Raw genomic sequence first — 14,402 nt, forward strand, 5'->3', positions numbered from 1 at the left:
GTGCTCATCACCATGCCCAGCTAATATTTTAATTATATAGAGACTGGAGGTCTCCCTATGTTGCCCAGATTGGTTTTAAACTTCTGGGCTCAAGTGATCCTCCCACCTTGGTCTCCCAAAGTGTTGGTATTACAGGCATGAGCCACCATGCCAGCCTATTTACCCATTTTTTAGGACAGCTCACATTCTGAAGCCTTGCCTCCTACCTCTCTGCTTTTCACTCCCTAAGCTCCAGCCACACTGGAACCTCTTTCAATTCCTCAAAATACAAACATTCTTTCCCTCCTCAGGACATTCACCTATGCCATCTCCTCTACCTATATCAGTCTATTGTCCTCCCTTCATTCTTAGGTTTTACCCTTAAAAGTCAATTCCTCAGAGACCTTCTCTGACTGCCCTTCCTCTCAATCAACCTGGGATGGGCTAACCATTAGCTGTCTCCACAGCATTTACAGCAACGGTAATAATTACTTGTTTAATAAATGTCTTTGGGCCAGGCACGGTGGCTCACACCTACAATCCCAGCACTTTGGGAGGCCGAGGCAGGCGGATCATTTGAGGTCAGGAGTTTGAGACCAGCCTGGCCAACATGGTGAAACCCCATCTCTACTAAAAATACAAAAAAATTAGCCAGACATGATGGCATGCACCTGTAGTCCCAGCTACTTGGGAGGCTACAGGAGAATGGCTTGAACATGGGAGGCAGAGGTTGTGGTGAACCAAGATCGTGCCACTGCACTCCAGCCAGGCTAACAGAGCTAGACTCTGTCTAAAACAAGTAAATAAATAAATGAATAAATGTCTTTGGCCAGGTACGGTGGCTCACACCTGTAATCCCAGCACTTTGGGACACTGAGGTGGGCGGATCACCTGAGGTTAGAAGTTCGAGACCAGCCTAATAAGGAGAAACCCCGTCTCTACTAAAAATACAAAATTAGCCGGGCGTGGTGATGCGTGCCTGTAATCCCAGCTACTCGGGAAGCTGAAGCAGGAGAATCGCTTGAACCCGGGAGGTGGAGGTTGCAGTGAGCTGAGATCGTGCCATTGCACTCCAGCCTGGGCAACAAGAACAAAACTCCGTCTAAAAAAAAAAAAAAGAAAGACCAGCCTGGGCAACATGGCAAAGCCCCACCTCTACAAAAACTACAAAAATTAGCCACAGTGGCATGCATCTGCAGTCCCAGCTATTTAGGAGGCTAAGGCAAGAGAATTGCTTGAGCCCAGGAGGTGGAGGTCGCAGTGAGTCAAGATGGGAATGAAACCTTGTCTAAAAAAAAAGTCTTCCACCATAAGTGGAAGACCAAGTCAGGGCCAGGTGTGGTGGCTCATGCCTGTAATTATAGCACTTTGAGACAGGAGGACTGCTTAAGCCCAGGAGTTCAAGACCAGCCTGGGCAACAAAGTGAGGCCTCATGTCTACAAAAAATTTAAAAAATTGTGCACACACCTGTGGTCCCAGCTACACAGGAGGCTGAGGTGGGAGGATTGCTTGAGCCCAGAAGGTCAAGGCTACAATGAACCATGTTTGCACCACTAAATTCCAGCCTGGGTGACAGAGTGAGACTCTGTCTCACAAAAAAAAAAAAAAAAAAAAGACAGAGAAAATTTGTTCACTGCCCTATCTGCATCCCCTGCATCCCCTACCACAGTACTTGGCACACAGTAGAAACTCAAAAATTCTTGTTGGATAAAAGAATAACAAACATCAAAGAAAATCAGCTTCAGCAATTCTAGTTCTAAGAATTTACTCTACAGACACAGTCATATATGCAAAGAGCCAAATATATATGCTTCTTCACCAGAGCATAGATTGTAATAGCAAAAGACTGGAAACTCTATATGTCTATCAGTGTAAGGTAGGTGCCAAGTATCTTTATTGCTGATAGGGAGTAACAGCCAAAAGAGGTATAAAAACAAGCAAAAGATACAGATAGTATTAACAGTGTGCTACATTTATTTAAAAACAAACAAAAAAAAAACAAGAAATATATATATTTGCTTTATATGTACCTGGTATCTCTGGAACAAACTTTTTTGTTTGTTTGTTTTGTTTTGTTTTGAGACAAAGTCTCGCTCTGTCACCCAGGCTGGAGGGCAGTGGCACAATTTTAGCTCACCGTTCCGCCTCCCAGGTTCAAGCGATTCTTGTGCCTCAGCCTCCCGAGTAACTGGGACTATAGGCGCACATCACCATGCCCCGTTAATTTTTATATTCTTAGTAGAGACAGGGTTTCACCATGTTGGCCAGGCTGGTCTCCAACTTCTGACCTCAGGTGATCCGCCCGCCTCGGCCTCCCAAAGTACTGGGATTACAGGTGTGAGCCACCATAACCAGCCTGGAACAGATCTTAAGAAAATAATAGGCCGGGCGCAGTGGCTCACGCTTGTAATCCCAGCACTTTGGGAGGCCGAGGCGGGCGGATCACGAGGTCAGCAGATCGAGACCACGGTGAAACCCCGTCTCTACTAAAAATACAAAAAATTAGCCGGGCATGGTGGCGGGCGCCTGTAGTCCCAGCTACTCGGAGAGGCTGAGGCAGGAGAATGGCGTGAACCCGGGAGGCGGAGCTTGCGGTGAGCCGAGATTGCACCACTGCACTCCAGCCTGGGTGACAGAGCGAGACTCTGTCTCAAAAAAAAAAAAAAAAAAAAAAAGAAAATAATAATACGAGTTGCCTCTGGGAAGATGAACTGGATTGATAGGAAGACAAACGTACATGTTTCCAAGGGTATTCACTATATACTTTCTTTTTCTTGGCAGGTGAGTTGATACATACTCCTTAGTGGATTCTGACTTCCATGGCCACCATCCTGCTTATATACTTTTTTATCTTTTAAATTTTGTATTATTTATTTAAAATATAAATTTTGTGGCCAGGAGCAGTGACTCACGCCTGTAATCTCAGCACTTTGGGAGGCCGAGGCAGGCAGATCACGAGGTCAAGAGTTTGAGACCAGCCTGGCCAACACCGTGAAACCCCGCCTCTACTAAAAATACAAAAGTAGCTGGGCGTGGTGGCACACGCCTATAATCTCAGCTATCTGACAGGGTGAGGCAGGAGAACTGCTTGAGCCTGGGAGGCGGAGCTTGCAGTGAGCCCAGATCTTGCCACTGCACTCCAGCCTGGCTGACAGAGTGAAACTCTGTCTCAAAAAAAAAAAAATAAATAGGCTGGGCATGGTGGCTCACGCCTGTAATCCCAGCACTTTGGGAGGCCGAGGCGGGCAGATCACTAGGTCAGGAGTTCAAGACCAGCCTGGCCAACAAGGTGAAACCCCACCTCTACTAAAAAATACAAAAATTAGCTGGGCATGGTGGTGTGCGCCTGTAATCTCAGCTACTCAGGAGGCTAAGGCAGCAGAATCGCTTGAACCCAGGAGGCGGAAGCTGCAGTGAGCCGAGATTGTGCCACTGCACTCCAGCCTGGGCAACAGAGCAAGACTCAGTCTCAAAAATAATAATAATAATAAATTTTAAAAATTAAAAAAATAAAATTTGCTAAAAACAGTTCTGTCCTTATTTCTAAGACAGGGAAAGAAACAGTTTAAAGGTCTCGCATCTGGATCTTAGATGATAAACATCCTCCCTACTGGCTGAGCACTGGGAGGGCAGAAATGGAAGAAGGAAAACTCACTTATCCACAAATCTCAGACATCGCATCTCATACTAGTGTACTACCTTAGAAGAAAATTCCAAAGGCTAGGCACAGTGGCTCATGCCTGTAATCCCAGCACTTTGGGAGGCCAAGGTGGGCAGATCACAAGGTCAGGAGTTCAAGACCAGTCTGGCCAACACAGTGAAATCCCATCTCTACTAAAAATACAAAAAAAAAATTAAATTAGCCAGGTGTGGTGGTGTGCGCCTGTAATCCCAGCTACTCGGGAGGCTGAGGCAGGAGAATTGCATGAACCCGGGAGGCGGAGGTTGCAGTGAGTTGGGATCGGCGCCACTGCACTCCAGACTGGCCGACAGAACAAGACTCCATCTCAAAAAAAAAAAAAAGAAAAGAAAATTCCATTTTTTTTTTTTTTTTTTAACTAACTATCCCCATCTGAATACATATGGAGAGTATTTTCACAGTCAGAGGGATTATTGGGAAGAGAAAAAAAAAAGGATTATTCGATTCAGCATTTCCAGAAGCACAGAAAGCAGGTCAGTGAATTCGCACTTTAGAAATATCATAATTACCTGCTAAAAACAAATTATTTCCACTGAGGGGCCTCAAAATCCAAATGGCACTCAATTTGAATCCATGAAGCTTAAGAAACTAAATTTTGTTTTGAAAATCAATTATAATGGCTGAGCCTGGTGGCTCACACCTATAATCCCAGCACTTTGGGAGGCCGGCAAAAGTTCAAGACCAGGCTGGGCAACATGGCGAAACCCCATCTCTACAAAAAATAAAAATTAGCGAGGCATAGTGGCGTGCGCCTGTAGTCCCAGCTACACAGGAGGCTGAAGTGGGAAGAACGCCTGAGCCTGGGGAGGTCGGGGCTACAGATCACGCTGCCGCACTCCAGCCTGGGCAACAGAAAGAGATCCTGTCTCAAAATAAAAAGGGAATGATCTTCACAATCCATCCCAAAACATATTGGAGATAACCCTACCTTTAGCTAACTATCCCCTGAAAAACAAGAGAGTATTTACTAAGTAGAACACATTGTTGGATAGCCATTCCAAATTGCTCTAACTTTGCCAAGCTTGAATGGCAAGGAAGAAACCAATTCCTGGCTCCCCTATTTGATAACTTACATACTTCCGCAGGCTCTTAAGCCAAACTGAGCCAAAATCTTCAAGAGAGTTAAGACTGACATAGACATTAGCAAACATATCACCATTTTTCCTATTAACATTGTCGTTCCCCATAAAGGTCTATTCAGCATTTTTTTTTAGTAGCCCTCCACAGATATCAAGAAATGCTCATAAATTTAGCCTGTAGTTCCTCAGGCTCAATGGCTTGAGAGTGAGAAAAGAAAAAAACAAAGTTGGAAATACTGTCTTCTCTTCCAAGATGCCCACAAAGCTAGGCAAAGGCAATGATTCTGCATTTAATCACTAGATGAATAAGAAACAGACTTGAATTTAGAAGAAAGATAAAGGATCACGAGAACATTCAATAAAGAGTACTGCCTCTATTTCTTTGCAGAGCAGCTCTCAGGAACTGCCAATGAACCTCATTTTGACATGGAACGCCCCATCCACTCTAATCCGGGGCATATCCCTCAAGACACAGTCAGTCAACCGGAACTCTGCCAACTTTTGCTTGGGAGTTGTGTGAAGAACAGTAGCAACAAGAGCCTACTTTGAGAAGGAGATCAACAATCACATTCAAGAAGAAAAGAAGTTATTTGGCAAAGGGATGCATGTTGCCAAAATGTTAGTCACAGCTTCAAGGGCCCAGTTTGTGTCTCTACAACTATTCTTTGCTTTGACAGAGTCCATTCTCTGACCCAGGAAACAGCTCAGCTTCTGTCACCCTCCCCATCTGAAGCAGTGAAGAATCCTTTCAATTTGGTAGTATCAAACTGTGACACAGACAAGATGTCCACCAGAGACTAAAAGGGGAGAAAAAATGTGTAATTTGCCACTTTCCACATAGCACTGGCTCAAGCAGAGCAATGGAAAACTGTGACAGGATAGGAAAAATGGAATATCATTACGTTAAAGAAGCAGGCTGGGCCAGGCGCGGTGGCTCACGCCTGTAATTTTAGCACTTTGGGAGGCCGCAGCAGGTGGATCACAAGGTCAGGAGATCGAGACCATCCTGGCTAACACGGTGAAACCCCGTCTCTACTAAAAAAAAAAAAAAAATTATATATATATATATATATATACACACACACACACACAAAATCAGCTGGGCGTGGTGGCAGGCGCCTGTAGTCCCAGCTCCTCGGGAGGCTGAGGCACGAGAATGGGGTGAACCTGGGAGGCGGAGCTTGCAATGAGCCGAGATTGCGCCACTGCACTCCAGCCTGGGGGACAAAGTGAGACTCCGTCTCAAAAAAAAAAAAAAGAAAAGAAAAAAAAGAAGCAGGCTGTACCAAAAGTCCACCCAGAAGCACCAAGCCTCCATAAGTTATCTCAAAATCCCCTTAAAAAACAAACCAAAAAGGTACACTATAGGTTGCAACAGCATAATATTAAGCAGGTTTTTACTCCCAAATAAGTGCATATATTTTGTAGCCTGCAGCTCTTCCTGGGGTTGTAAGAAGACTACATTTGCTGAAGCTGCCTGAACCAAGAGCCCATGAATTTCACAGTTATTTCAGAGCAGGAAAACAGACTAACATATACCAGGTTACTCTCCCAATCAGAGAGCCCAAGTAAAGAAAGAACATTTAATAACTTTCGCGGGCCGGGCGCGGTGGCTCATGCCTGTAATCCCAGCACTTTGGGAGGTCGAGACGGGCAGATCACAAGGTCAGAAGTTCGAGACCAGCCTGACCAACACGGTGAAACCCCGTCTCTACAAAAATACAAAAATTAGCCGGGCGTGATGGCACCCAGTTACTCAGGAGGCTGAGGCAGGAGAATCGCTTGAACCTGGGAGGTGGAGGTTGCAGTGAGCAGAGATCATGCCATTGCACTCCAGCCTGGGCAACCGAGTGAGAATCCATCTCAAAAAAAAAAAAAAAAACCAAAAAAATAATTTTCTCTTCAACAGAAAAAGACTTCTGTCTCTTGCCCTTTTTTTCCCCCTAAAAACACCTAGTGAGTCTAGAATCTCTTTCCTTCATAAAAGCCATCAGTAAAACCTGAAAACTCCAATGTTCACACCTCCCCCGCATTTCACCTTGGTGCTGCTATCACATAACTTATCAGTACCAGCTAGGGTAAACACTACTCTAGTATCAAGTGTGAGGTGGAATTAGTAAATGACCAGCCTGGCCAACATGGCAAAACCCTGTCTCTACTAAAAATACAAAAATTAGCCGGGTGGCACATGCCTGTAATCCCAGCTACTTGGGAGGCTGAGCCAGAATTGCTTGAACCCAGGACACAGAGGTTGCAGTGAGCCAAGATTGTGCCATTGCACTCCAGCCTGGGCAATACAGCAAGACTCTGTCTCAAAATAAATAAATAAATAAACAAATAATTTAAAAAAACACTGCATTCTACTAGTCTCCATCAATTGACTTCATTCATCTCCACCTTCCCCAACTCTTAACTTCCCTATCTTCATCTTGATGGCAACCAATACAATGTAACACAATATGAAATTTTTACTTTTAAAAGTTGACATTAATAAAAGTTAAAAAACTAAACATGCGGCCAGGTGTGGTGGCTCATGCCTGTAATCTCAACACTTTGGGAGGCCGAGGTGGGTGGATCACCTGAAGTCAGGAGTTCGAGACCAGCCTGACCAACGTGGTGAAACCCCATCTCTACTAAAATACAAAAAATTAGCCCGGCGTGGTGGTGCATGCCTATAGTCCCAGTTACTTGGGGGACTGAGGCAGGAGAAGCCCTTGAATCCGGGAGGCAGAGGTTGCAGTGAGCCAAGACTGCGCCATTCCACTCTAGCCTGGGCAACAGGAGTGAAACTCTGTCTCAAAAAAAAACAAAAAAACTGAATATGCATCAAATCAAAACCAGTTCTTCCCTGGCTGGCACGCAGACACACGCAGACACACACACACACACACACACACACACACACACAGGAGCAAAGCTAAGAGGAAGAAACAGAAAGACATGTTTCCTCTTTTTTGTTGTTGTTGTTGTTGTTGTTGAGGTGGAGTTTCACTCGTTGCCCAGGCTGGAGTGCAATGGCGCTCACTCAGCTCAGTGCAATGGCGTAATCTCAGCTCACTGCAACCTCAGGTGATCCACCACCTTGGCCTCCCAAAGTGTTGGGATTATAGGTGTGAGCCAGCGCGCCCAGCCTTGTTTTTCTTTAAGAGACGGGTCGGCCGGGTGCGGTGGCTCATGCCTGTAATCCCAATGCTTTGGGAGGCCAAGGCGGGCAGATAACGAGGTCAGGAGTTCAAGACCAGCCTGGCCAATATGGTGAAACCTTGTCTCTACTAAAAATACAAAAATTAGCTGGACGTGGCAGCACGCGCCTGTAATCCCAGCTACTTGGGAGGCTGAGGCAGAAGAATCGCTTGAACCTGGGAGGCAGAGGTTGCAGTGAGCCGAGATCACGCCACTGCACTCCAGCCTGGGCAAGAGAGAGAGACTCAGTCTTAAAAATAAAAAATAAAAAAAATAAAAAATAAAAAAAAAAAAAGAGAGAGAGAGAGATGGGCTATTGCTACGTTGCCCAGAATGGTCTCGAACTCTTAGACTCAAGCAATCCTCCTGCCTCAGCCTCCCAAGTAGCTGGGATTACAGGCAAGTGCACCATTGTATGTCTTTTAAATACCAGTATCTCAATCTCATTTTCAGAGATCACTTCTATGCAACCACTTTAAAAATCCCATGTGTTAACACAAACTTTTAGAGGCAGGGACAGAGGAGACCTATATTTTAAAGGAGAAAAAATGAGAGTTTAATAATTTGCCCTGAAGTTATTTACTAAATCCATAGGTAGGCTAAAACTGTCCTTATTCCCTGTGGTTCTCTTCCGATTTGTAAAAGGAGAACAGAATAGCCAAAAACATTCAGTAAGACAGTCAAAAACCAAAACCGTAAGGCAAAAATAACAGCATGAAAAAGGATGGGGACCCTGGGAGAGCCCAAAGCAGTAACAGGTTATTCAAGTCCTTTAAAAAATATGAATTCTGGACGGGCGTAGTGGCTCACGCCTGTAATCCCAGAACTTGGGGAGGCCGAGGCAGGCAGATCACGAAGTTAGGAAATCCAGACCATCCATCCTGGCTAACACAGTGAAACCCCGTCTCTACTAAAAATACAAAAAAAAATTAGCCAGGTGTGGTGGTGGGCGCCTATAGTCCCAGCTACTCGGGAGGCTGAGACAGAAGAATGGGCGTGAACCCGGGAGGCGGAGCTTGCAGTGAGCCGAGATCCCACCATTACACTCCAGCCTAGGCGACTGAGCGAGACTCCGTCTCAAAAAAAAAATAATAATAATAATAATTCTGGGCCAGGCATAGTGGCTCATCCCTGTAATCCCAGCACTTGGGGAGGCCGAGGCAGGAGGATCACTTGAGCCCAGGAATTCCAGACTAGCCTGGACAACAGGGCAAGGCTCTCTCTCCACCAAAAAAAAAAAAAAAAAAAAAATACATATATATGTATGTTAGGCGGGAGTAGTGGCCACACCTGTGGTCCCAGCTATTGGCGAGGCTTAGGTGCAAAGACCGCTTTAGCCCGGGAGGTCGAGGCTTTAAGGAGCCATGATCATGCCACTGCACTCCAGCCCGGGCAACAGAGTGAGACCATGTCTCTTAAAAGAAAAAAAAGAAAAAAGAATTCCATCATATACCAATTCCTTGCCCCAATGTTATTTAAGAACTTTCCTTCCTGATCAAAAACTCGACCATACACACTGCCATGCTGAACACTTTTAACATTTCCATCTTGGCCGGGTGCAGTGGCTCACACCTGTAATCCCAGCACTTTCGGAGGCTAAGGTGGGAAGATCGCTTGAGCCCAGGAGTTCAAGACTAGTCTGAGCAACACAGCCAGACCCCACCCTTAAAAAAAAAAAAAATTCCATCTTCCCTCACTTCACACCACTTCAACATGAACCCTCAACTCCAGACATTCCAATGCGCATCTCAACATTCTCAATCCAACCTTTAACTAAATTCTGATTCCTTTTCAAAGAACGCTCTCAAGATTCCCTCTAGTGTAAGCAGTTTCCCGAGCCATCTTCCCAAACACTAGCTTTCACCTAACTCAATCCCCAAAATGTCACACTGGACTCCTCACCCACAGCATCCTGCTAATTAGCTGTTCCCAGCAGGTCCTCTCTTCCCGTCTCCCTTTTTCCGCACGATTACCTCGTTCCTCACCCTGAGTTGCCGCCTTACCTCACCCCACCCTTCAGGAGCCCTTATTACCTGTCTCTCAAAAACCTTCCTCCCCATTTTCCCAGTCCACGCTCGCCCCATACCAATATCCGACCACTCCTCCCCAGATTCCCCACGCCCTCTCTTCTCCAGGTTCTTCCGATCCAGTCCCCCGGCCCCCCGCCTCTCAGGCCCCGCCCGCAAGACCCCCTCTCCCCCTCCGGCCCCTCCTCTAATGCCCCCCTCTCTTTTCAAGCCCCGCCCCGAGCCCCCTCCCCGCGGCTTTCCCTCCCACTCAGGTCCGCAGGTCATTTCACCGACTGACCCAGACACCCCGGCCTCTTTCCGACCTGGCCGCAGCTGCTCTGGGAGCGAATCCTCTGCCGCCTACACTCCGGCTTCGTCCTGTCCTGCTCGCCCCCCGGCAAGCTCTCTTTCTCGCCGCCGCCGCCGCCGCCGCCCCTTTTGCCAACCCGGAAATGGATCTGCTCCCACCGTCCCCAGCGTCCGCGAACAAAATGGAGGCGGGGGAAAAAGGAGGAGAGAGCAGGGAGCGGAGAGACGCGAGACGCATGCGCCCCTGGGAAGCCCGCCCCCTGCCGGCCCACGTAAAGGCGGAAGCGGTTGAGTGGCCGCCATCTTGGGAAGGTCACAGGAATTCCGTTTACCAGCTAAAAGCTGGGTTTGCAACTTTAGCTGCAATTGGAATCACCTGGCAAGATTTAATAACTATGATGCCTGGTTCCCACCCCTGGAAATTATAATTTAATTCTGGGGTGCAGCCTAGGCATCAGGAAATTGTTGCAGGTGATTCTAACGTGTTGCCAAGGTGGAGAACCACTGAGTTAAATAGTCATTGTTGAATATACGCCTTTCGTCTTTAATCCGCCGCACACACACACACCCTCCCCGCTAAATATCCTTCCTTAATCTCGAGTTAACGAAGAACCCGCCTCAACCAACCTTCCAAATGCCAAGTAGTCAATCTCTGGTTGTCATAGCAACAGAGGCAGGCCACTGTTCACAAGTCATCATTTACGTCATCTTACCCACCTGACTCGAACACCGTCTCTTCTTTCTCAGGCTGGGGTTTCCTCCAGCTTCCAGGGCTATAGGATGGTGCTGTGGACTCCTCTAGCTGCTTGGGCCAGAGAGAGAAATCCTGTGCCCTCTTTGATGGAGCTGCTGTTAACCCCTGACAGCTGACTAAGGATCTCTCCCTAGTCCACCCAGAAAAGCGCTTTCCATTATAGCTTCAAAGTACTCTTGGTTTAATTCCATTCCTAGCACAGAATCCGAAGTAAGGGGGCAAGATTGGGACTTAGTCCCCATTGCTTACAAGCTGTGTGCCATTGGGCCTTAGCTACCCTATCTGTAAAATGGGTCTAATAGTGCCTGTCCCGTCTGTCTCATAGAGTTGTTGCAAAGCTGAAATCAGCTAATGAATAGGAAACCATGTGATAGAGCATAAGTTATTATTTTTGTTTTCCTTCTATTCTGCCATGAGTAGTACTAGGCACCACCCACTAGTCAAATAAATGTCACATTGAGTACCTGCTAAACACCAGGAGATGGCTACAGAGGTGACTAAGACAGAGCCTCTGCCCTCAGGGAACTCACTACGTTGGTGGGCAGACTGGCATGAACAGCCAGCTGAGATACAAGTCAGCGTGTGATTAGTGCTGTGGGACGTCAGACAAGGGAGCAATTAATTCCTGCTAAAGAATGGAAGGAGGTTTCCTAAATGGTTTGGAGCTGGGCCTTGAAGGATGAATGGAATTTTATTATTAATCAGAGAAGGCAGGGAACACATAGCAGGCACAGGGATCAAGAACACGAGGTAAAGATTTTCAGCTGTCTACATCCTGCATGGCCATACGTGGGGCGATGGAGCCAGGGAGATGGTGGGTCCAAACACCTTATCAGAGCCTCCCAACTCTTCAACCTCGTCCCCTGCCTGTCCACTCCTCACTCACTCTACATTATGAGGACCTGATTTCTATCACTGCAATGTACCCCATTCAGCAGTTCCCACCTCAGGGCCTTTGCACTGGCTATCCTCCGCCTCTTCCTCATTTTTCAAGCCTTACTGCAAATGCTTCTTCCTCAGAAGGCATTCACTGCCCACTGTAGCTAATGTAAACCCCCATGCTCTATAACACTCTGTGATAAGAGCAGCCACTGGGATGAATATAGGGACATCTCACCCAGACTTCGGGAAATAGTGATATAGGCTTCATGAAAAAAGGAAGTGGCCCAAGTGCAGTGGTTCACGCCTATAATCCTAGCACGTTGGGAGGCTGACGGGGGGTATCGCTTGAGCCCAGAAGTTCAAGACCAGCCTGAGAAACATGGTGAAATCTTGTTACTACAAAAATTACCCGGATATGGCCGGGCACGGTGGCTCACGCCCGTAATCCCAGCACTTCGGGAGGCTGAGGCAGGCAAATCACCTGAGGTGGGGAGTTCGAGACCAGCCTGACCAACATGGTGAAACCCCATCTCTACTAAAAATACAAAATTAGCCATGTGTGTTGGCACATGCCTGTAATCCCAGCTACTTGGGATGCTGAGGCAGGAAAGTAGCTTGAACCCAGGAGGCGGAGGTGGCGGTGAGCTGAGATCATGCTATTGCACTCCAGCCTGGGCAACAAGAGTGAGACTCTGTCTCAAAAAAAAAAATTAGCTGGACACGGTGGCTTGAGTCTGTAGTTCCAGCTACTTGGGAGGCTGATATGGGAGGATCACTTAAGCCCAGGAGATCAAGGCTGGGCTGAGCCATGATTCTGCCACTGCACTCCAGCCCGAGCAATAGAGAAACCCTGTCTAAAGGAAGAAAAAAAAAGTAACTAAGTGAGGCCATACCCATATTCTAAGTGAAACTTGAGGGACAGGTAGGAATTGACCAGGGAAGAAGTGAGGGAAAAACATTGTAGGGAGAGTTTGTGCAAAGCAAGAAGAATCATGGCACATTCCAATAACAGAACGCACTTTTTTTTTTTTTAAGAGACAGGGTCTTTTAGAGACATGCTGCAACAGTGCAGTGGCACAGTAATGGCTCACTGCAGTCTTTTTTTTTTTTTTTTTTTTTTTTTAGGAGACAGAGTCTCGCTCTGACGCCCAGGCTGGAGTGGAGTGCAGTGGCACAATCTCGGCTCACTGCAAGCTCCGCCTCCTGGGTTCATACCATTCTCCTGCCTCAGCCCCCCAAGTAGCTGGGACTACAGGCACCCCCCACCATGCCCGGGTAATTTTTTTTTTTTTTTTTTGTAGTTTTAGTAGAGATGAGTTTTCACCATGTTACCCAGGATGGTCTCGATTTCCTGACCTCATGATCTGCCCACCTCGGCCTCCCAAAGTGCTGGGATTACAGGCATGAGCCACCGCACCCCACCTGCAGTCTTTTTATTTTTTCTTTTTTTTTAGAATGAGTCTCACTCCGTTGCTCAGGCTGGAGTGCAGTGGTGTGATCTCAGCTCAATGCAACCTCCATCTCCTGGGTTCAAGCGATTCTCCTGCCTCAGCCTCCTGAGTAGCTGGGACTACAGGCACCTGCCACCATGCCTGTCTAATTTTTGTATTTTTTTCTTTTTTTGAGACGGAGTTTCTCTCTTGTTGCCCAGGCTGGAGTGCAATGGCGCAATCTCAGCTCGCCTCCCGGGTTCAAGCAATTCTCCTGCCTCAGCCTCCCGAGTAGCTGGGATTACAGGCGCCTGCCAACACGCCCAGCTAATTTTTTGTATTTTTAGTAGAGATGGGGTTTCACCATGTAGGCAAGGTTGGTCTCAAACTCCAGACCTCAGGTGATCCACCTGCCTTGGCCTTCCAAAGTGCTGGGATTAGAGGTGTGAGCCACTGCGCCTGGCCCTAATTTTTGTATTTTTAGTAGAGATGGGGTTTCACCAAGTTGGCCAGGCTGGTCTCAAACTCCTGATCTCAGATGATCCACCCACCTTGGCCTCCCAAAGTGCTGGGATTATGGGCGTGAGCCACCATGCCCAGCCTGTAGTCTTGAACTTCTGGGCTCAAGTGATCCTTCTGCCTCAGCCTCCTATTTGGGACTGCAGGCACTGGTGACCACATGCAGCTAATTTTTACATTTTTTTCTTTTTCTTTTTCTTTCTTTCTTTCTTTTTTTTTTTTTTTTTTTTTGAGAAGGAATCTCGCTCTGTCCCCCAGGCTGGAGTGCAGTGGTGCGGTCTCAGCTCACTGCAAGCTCCGCCTCCAGGGTTCATGCCATTCTCCTGCCTCAGCCTCCCAAGGAGCTGGGACTACAAGCGCCCGCCACCACGCCCAGCTAATTTTTTGTATTTTTAGTAGAGACGAGGTTTCACTGTGTTAGCCAGGATGGTCTCGACCTCCTGACCTCGTGATCCACCCACCTCGGCCTCCCAAAGTGCTAGAATTACAGGCGTGAGCCACAGCGCCCAGCCAATTTTTTTCTTTTCATAGACACAGCATCTCCCTTTGTTGCCCAG

The 14,402-nt window shown here is 47.2% G+C and overlaps 1 protein-coding gene across 4 annotated transcripts in view; it reads right to left on the reverse strand.

Annotated features, from left to right (window-relative positions):
* Positions 1-10,461, reverse strand: part of WIPF2 (WAS/WASL interacting protein family member 2) — a 58,769-nt gene extending 48,308 nt beyond the window's left edge. The window contains exon 1 of one of the 4 annotated variants that reach the window (XM_030808321.1): positions 10,275-10,461. The gene's annotated coding sequence lies outside the window, so the exon portion shown is untranslated. Of the gene's footprint in view, positions 1-3,679; positions 3,699-10,028; positions 10,086-10,249 lie in introns of those variants that run through there. The other 3 variants (XM_030808322.1, XM_030808323.1, XM_030808324.1) reach the window with 3 other exon arrangements.
* Positions 10,462-14,402: the final 3,941 nt, after the last annotated feature.

The sequence above is a fragment of the Nomascus leucogenys genome, unplaced genomic scaffold, assembly GCF_006542625.1.
Source record: "Nomascus leucogenys isolate Asia unplaced genomic scaffold, Asia_NLE_v1 Super-Scaffold_285, whole genome shotgun sequence".
NCBI lineage: Eukaryota > Metazoa > Chordata > Mammalia > Primates > Hylobatidae > Nomascus > Nomascus leucogenys.